This window comes from Protomyctophum parallelum (genome assembly GCF_964188405.1).
Source record: "Protomyctophum parallelum genome assembly, chromosome: 13".
In the NCBI taxonomy this organism is placed as follows: domain Eukaryota; kingdom Metazoa; phylum Chordata; class Actinopteri; order Myctophiformes; family Myctophidae; genus Protomyctophum; species Protomyctophum parallelum.
Genome location: NC_139708.1, coordinates 15,592,602 through 15,600,101, shown reverse-complemented (window position 1 = coordinate 15,600,101; position 7,500 = coordinate 15,592,602). Strand labels below are relative to the sequence as shown.

The window sequence follows — 7,500 nt, the reverse complement described above, 5'->3', positions numbered from 1 at the left end:
GAGTCAATCCCACATGAGCCACAGTGTGCTGCAATACAACCGTTTCACACATCCATCCATTCCGTATACACTTAAAGCTTCAAAAGACTGTTGCTGGGTTCTGGATATCGGTGTCAGATGAAAGCCACAACATTTTAAAATAACTATTACTTTCCCGGAATCAGGAAAGTACAGTAAAAGTCCTTTTCTAAATGGTGAGCATATTTTACTAACTCAACCAACAATTGGCCACATACATTCTGAAGTCATATAGAAAAACACCTAAATTAGGCTTTTTTTATGTACTCAAAGATATGTTCTCATAGCAGTATCTGGGTATTGAAATGACCGTGGAAGTGGTACAGACTTTTTATATATATATCTGCAGAGTAGACTATTGTCTGATTTGGAGCCATAATTGGTGTTCTAGTTAGTAATGTGAGAGAATAAGAGTAGCAATGTTGAGGTAATGATGAATACATGTACAGTAACATGTATATATGGTAACATTGTGGAGGTAATGATACAGTAACATGTGTATATGGTAACATTCTAGAGGTAATGATACAGTAACATGTGTATATGGTAACATTCTAGAGGTAATGATACAGTAACATGTGTATATGGTAACATTCTAGAGGTAATGATACAGTAACATGTGTATATGGTAACATTGTGGAGGTAATGATACAGTAACATGTATATATGGTAACATTGTGGAGGTAATGATACAGTAACATGTGTATATGGTAACATTCTAGAGGTAATGATACAGTAACATGTGTATATGGTAACATTCTAGAGGTAATGATACAGTAACATGTGTATATGGTAACATTGTGGAGGTAATGATACAGTAACATGTGTATATGGTAACATTCTAGAGGTAATGATACAGTAACATGTGTATATGGTAACATTCTAGAGGTAATGATACAGTAGCATGTGTATATGGTAACATTCTAGAGGTAATGATACAGTAACATGTGTATATGGTAACATTCTAGAGGTAATGATACAGTAACATGTGTATATGGTAACATTCTAGAGGTAATGATACAGTAACATGTATATATGGTAACATTGTGGAGGTAATGATACAGTAACATGTGTATATGGTAACATTCTAGAGGTAATGATACAGTAACATGTGTATATGGTAACATTCTAGAGGTAATGATACAGTAACATGTGTATATGGTAACATTCTAGAGGTAATGATACAGTAACATGTGTATATGGTAACATTGTGGAGGTAATGATACAGTAACATGTGTATATGGTAACATTCTAGAGGTAATGATACAGTAACATGTGTATATGGTAACATTCTAGAGGTAATGATACAGTAACATGTGTATATGGTAACATTGTGGAGGTAATGATACAGTAACATGTGTATATGGTAACATTCTAGAGGTAATGATACAGTAACATGTGTATATGGTAACATTCTAGAGGTAATGATACAGTAACATGTGTATATGGTAACATTGTGGAGGTAATGATACAGTAACATGTGTATATGGTAACATTGTGGAGGTAATGATACAGTAACATGTGTATATGGTAACATTCTGGAGGTAATGATACAGTAACATGTGTATATGGTAACATTCTAGAGGTAATGATACAGTAACATGTGTATATGGTAACATTCTAGAGGTAATGATACAGTAACATGTGTATATGGTAACATTGTGGAGGTAATGATACAGTAACATGTGTATATGGTAACATTCTAGAGGTAATGATACAGTAACATGTGTATATGGTAACATTCTAGAGGTAATGATACAGTAACATGTGTATATGGTAACATTCTAGAGGTAATGATACAGTAACATGTGTATATGGTAACATTCTAGAGGTAATGATACAGTAACATGTGTATATGGTAACATTCTAGAGGTAATGATACAGTAACATGTGTATATGGTAACATTCTAGAGGTAATGATACAGTAACATGTGTATATGGTAACATTCTAGAGGTAATGATACAGTAACATGTGTATATGGTAACATTCTAGAGGTAATGATACAGTAACATGTGTATATGGTAACATTGTGGAGGTAATGATACAGTAACATGTGTATATGGTAACATTGTGGAGGTAATGATACAGTAACATGTGTATATGGTAACATTCTAGAGGTAATGATACAGTAACATGTGTATATGGTAACATTCTAGAGGTAATGATACAGTAACATGTGTATATGGTAACATTCTAGAGGTAATGATACAGTAACATGTATATATGGTAACATTCTAGAGGTAATGATACAGTAACATGTGTATATGGTAACATTCTAGAGGTAATGATACAGTAACATGTGTATATGGTAACATTGTGGAGGTAATGATACAGTAACATGTGTATATGGTAACATTCTAGAGGTAATGATACAGTAACATGTGTATATGGTAACATTCTAGAGGTAATGATACAGTAACATGTGTATATGGTAACATTCTAGAGGTAATGATACAGTAACATGTGTATATGGTAACATTCTAGAGGTAATGATACAGTAACATGTGTATATGGTAACATTCTAGAGGTAATGATACAGTAACATGTGTATATGGTAACATTCTAGAGGTAATGATACAGTAACATGTGTATATGGTAACATTCTAGAGGTAATGATACAGTAACATGTATATATGGTAACATTCTAGAGGTAATGATACAGTAACATGTGTATATGGTAACATTCTAGAGGTAATGATACAGTAACATGTATATATGGTAACATTGTGGAGGTAATGATACAGTAACATGTGTATATGGTAACATTCTAGAGGTAATGATACAGTAACATGTGTATATGGTAACATTCTAGAGGTAATGATACAGTAACATGTGTATATGGTAACATTCTGGAGGTAATGATACAGTAACATGTGTATATGGTAACATTCTGGTGGTTAGAGCTGGACAAAGGACCGTTCCAGGAACAACCTCATTTCCACTCCGACTAATGGATACTGTATGTGCCTGGTTTGAGAGAGAGCTGGAGTGTGTGTGTGTGTGTGTGTGTGTGTGTGTGTGTGTGTGTGTGTGTGTGTGTGTGTGTGTGTGTGTGTGTGTGTGTGTGTGTGTGTGTGTGTGTGTGTGCGCGTGTGCGCGCGCGTTGGGTGATCATTACGTTGTATACTGTATGCATGTTTAATGCGGAAATTCACTGATTGACTTTAGTTTCAAGTTAGTTAGTACTTAGTTTCCAAAATGTTGCAGTCAATGTATTACAAAAATCAGCTCTCCATTTTATTTCACTGCATTACTTTTCAGTGTGTGTGTGTGTGTGTGTGTGTGTGTGTGTGTGTGTGTGTGTGTGTGTGTGTGTGTGTGTGTGTGTGTGTGTGTGTTTGTGTGTGTGTCCTCACATGCTCGACATGCGTCTTAAACTTTGGCTGTATACATTTTGCCGTAGCAGCCTTCCAGCTCGCTAATTCCGATTTGGGGCAGTTGCTGGGGCAACGACTGTGTACTTCCCAACAACAACAACAACAACAGGCCTGGTGCTACTGAGCAGCACAGCAGAGTTGGAAAGAACAACAAAAGGCCACAGTGTGTTGTTCCGTTTACAACGACCTCTGTGACTGATGATGGAGAATGAGAGAGAGATAGAGAGAGAGCTACTGTATACACACAAAGTGAAATCATGATCACCATTTAGAATTCTGAGAATGTACAAATGTAGCTAAACTCTCTTTCAAAAATGTTTGGGGTCATTGTATCATCTACTCAGGCTTTTGAGAACAACCCAGGCAGTTTTTAAGTTGCTTTATTCAGTATTTAGATATTTGATATTCATTTTATCAGACCCCTTTCTATACAAACACATTGCAATTCCTCAAAATTCATCAAATTCATCAAAAACACCCGTCCTTTTCCGGTTCTGGAGACTGATATTGTCCTTCATTGTCCTTTAGGGCGTGTCAGATAAAATGACGAATATCTAAATACTGAACCAACTTAAAAACTGTCCGGCGTGCTCACAAAAGCCTGAGTAGACATTAAAACAGACAGACAGACAGACAGACAGACAGGAGGGTACAGAGGACACACCATGCCGAAAAACATGGAAATTTCCAAAACAGGCAAAAGGAAATGCCCCCCAATTGTGGCTATACGATGAAACATCTTTGTGGAATTCTCATGTAGCCTTGTGTTTCTGTCTGTCTGTATTTCTGCCTGGCGTGTCAAAGACCTTTTATTTTTTTGGGGGTGGAAAGCAGATTGTGGCACAGTGCTTAGTATATATTTTGTGGGCTTGTGAGGGTCGTGGGTTGTGTTCTCTGTTTTCTTTATTTCCTTCCAATGGTATTTCTCTCTGGCCGTAACGCTACCCAACTGTACGCTGTCGAAGTGAAGTGACAAACAAGTGTTGGCACAAAGCTGAGGCGCACACGTGTTACAAATAACATGCTTCATAAAGGAGTTAACATGTCTGCTGACCTTTCTACCTCTGTTTCTCTCTCAATCCCTTATGAGTCTGGTCTCTGGCCCCGTCTGAGCCCCTGTGGAGCTTCGCTGGTATGATCCAAACCAGAGCTTCTCCGCCGGTGGGGGTCGATCCAGGCCCCGAAAAGCATTATTCCAACTCTGGCGGGACGTGGACGAAGAACGAGTCCAACAGAGGTGCTCCAAGAGCACATAGCACATTTGGTTCCCTTCGTACAGTCTTGGAGTTCAATTTATTTAGGTAGCACGCTATTTAGGTAGCATGTTGTTGCTATTTAGGTAGCATCTTGTTTAGACATATGCTTGCTCAGAGAGTACAGTGTTCTCTTTGCACTCTACTCATGTGACTGTTTACCTTTTTGTTTGTTGACTAGAGTTCCTGCTTACTCTGATCTAAATTGTTAATTGTAAAATGGGTCCTTTTGGATGACAAGAGAAAAGAGCTGTTTGTACATGCAAGTGCACGCATATACACCCACACAGACAAACCCATACACTCACACAAACACCCAAACACACGCACGCACGCATGCACACACAAAATCGATGAAAGCCAAGATAATGCGATACGTCAATGGTGCTGCAGATTCCTAAAGATGCACTCCTTACAGTGAAACATCAGTGTGTGTGAGAGAAGAGAGGCTTGTTGGGAACATGACCTTAGACTAGTGGATATGTGCGTGTATGCGTGTATGCGTGTGTGAGTGCGTGCGTGCGTGCATGCGTGCGTGTGAGCCCACTCTCCGGGTGGTGAGAAAGTGACACTTGACACTTTATCATGGGCCTTGGTGACCATGACACTCCCTCACAGGAGCCTGTGTGTGTGTGTGTGTGTGTGTGTGTGTGTGTGTGTGTGTGTGTGTGTGTGTGTGTGTGTGTGTGTGTGTGTGTGTGTGTGTGTGTGTGTGTGTGTGTGTGTGTGTGTGTGTGTGTGTGTGTGTGTGTGTGTGTGTGTGCGCGTGTGTGAGAGAGAGAGACAGGCTGACACCTCAGGCGTATGGGAAGGTGAGACAATAATCTCCAGTAATGTTCTTTCAATTTAATATCTTTCTTCCACTCACATCTTTGGCTGAGAGAAAAGGAGGGCAGACCATTACATCACATTGAGTCACATTTGATTACTTCATAATAATACTGTCAATAGCATCTCCCTTGTCTTCAACGCAGAAAGCAATAGTGAACCAAGACATATGGGTAAAGCTAAAAATCACTTATTGCGCATTTGATTTGTTCATTTGCTTCATTGAATATAAATATTGTATTATCCATATATTTTCCATTGCGTTCCCCTGTTATTCAAAAGTAGGTCCCATTACCTGGTGTGAATTCATACACACTGTTAAGGAAATGTTCATATACAGTGTAGGGCTGGCCAAAATGCACTAGATCAAAAATAACTATTCCTGACTGATGAATATTTCCTCTATACGAGGTCACATGAACTTGTATCACAAATATATCTCACTGAATACATCCACCTATACATCGTGTCTAGATAAGAGGAAGAAGGAAGAAGATACGTGATAAAAACAAGTAAATAATCAAAAACAACAGGATCTCCCAGAGTAGTAAATAAACTCTTGTCTATATTTATACCACTGGGAGAAAATAGCCCCGACCAGACGTAAACAGATCCCCCCCCCCAGCTTAACAGGCTTACATAAGGCCTGTGTCGCTGCACTGTGGCTCATTGTCCACAGTAATGGCCTATTAAAGCCCGAAAACAGGCTTTCCAACAATCGTAACCCTGTTTGTACCGGAGAACAGCGGTGAAGAAAGGAGGGAAAAATAAAAGGAATTACGCAGCAAAACCCTGTGTGTTTATCTAACTCTGTCAGTTAAATTAACATGTCGTGATTTTAGTGCTTGAGGAGCGTTTGTTGTGGATTTCTGGTTTGGAATAGTGGATTAACGACACATTCAGAGGGAATGGCATTTGTTTGTTAATTGTGTTGTTTTGACACAGACACATGGTTTTGAGTACATAAACAGAAACACACAAACACACGTGATGAATGCATGTGTGCACCAGCATACACACACCCATACTCCGTATAGTGTACACTGTACACACAAAATCTAAGAAAATATGATATATTTGACCATATACCTCAATATCGATATTGTGAGACCGGTGCTTTCACAAAATATTTATACCATGAGATTTTTGTGGGTAAAAAATGTAATGCAAATAGAATGCAGTAATGCACCCTTTAGCAGGACAATACAACATTAAAGGTCCCTGCACAAATCGTATTTTTAGCAGCATTTTCTGCTGTTTTTCCAACTATCTTAATGTCCTTAATGCCATGTCACAATAGCCAAAACCCCACAGTCTCATATCACAATAATGACATAGTATCGATAAATCGATATATGCACATTAAGGTACATTCAAGCTAAAAATGAGGGATCACTTTCCCAAAATGCATTCTGCTGTTTATTAGCATATTTTATATCTGTTTTATACCCGGCTGTTCGGGCTATGGAACCTTAGAGTATATATGAATAGAGACGGCACCCGGAGGAAACCCTGAGGCGAAATGGACATAGTGGCCGAATGTGGTATTGCAGCGCTGGCCCAAACACATGAACGCGCTGGTCCGTTGACTATCATTGTGCACGTTCATGATGACACGTGAACGCTGTTTCATACGTGAACGCCACTGTTTCATATGTGAACGTGTGCAATGATAGTCAACGGCCAGCGCATTCATGTGTTTGGGCCCAATCCATCCCAGAATGCACTCTGTTCATACGCGGAAGGAGGAGTGAAATCGCCTCATGCGCTTTTGAGCAACTTAATGCAAGTCTATTAATATATACTCTAAGTATGGAACGGCTATGGGACCTATCGTCGCCATGGTTACAGCCCCCCAAGCTATGGGATGAAATTCATCAAACATGCGCAGGGCTGTTACAGAGTCTCACTGCGCATTCTCACTGTTTAGACATACAGAAAGCTTCAAACTTATAACTGAGTGGGTCAAAAGCTTCTCTCTGTGAATACAAAGACAATTCATTCACCTGAATGTTATGGTGCT

General features: G+C 39.0%; 1 protein-coding gene across 5 annotated transcripts in view; it reads right to left on the bottom strand.

Moving 5' to 3' along the window:
* The window catches only part of LOC310869073 (Na(+)/H(+) exchange regulatory cofactor NHE-RF2), a 58,333-nt gene that overhangs the window by 39,098 nt on the left and 11,735 nt on the right, over nt 1-7,500 (bottom strand). The gene's annotated exons all lie outside the window — the stretch shown is intronic.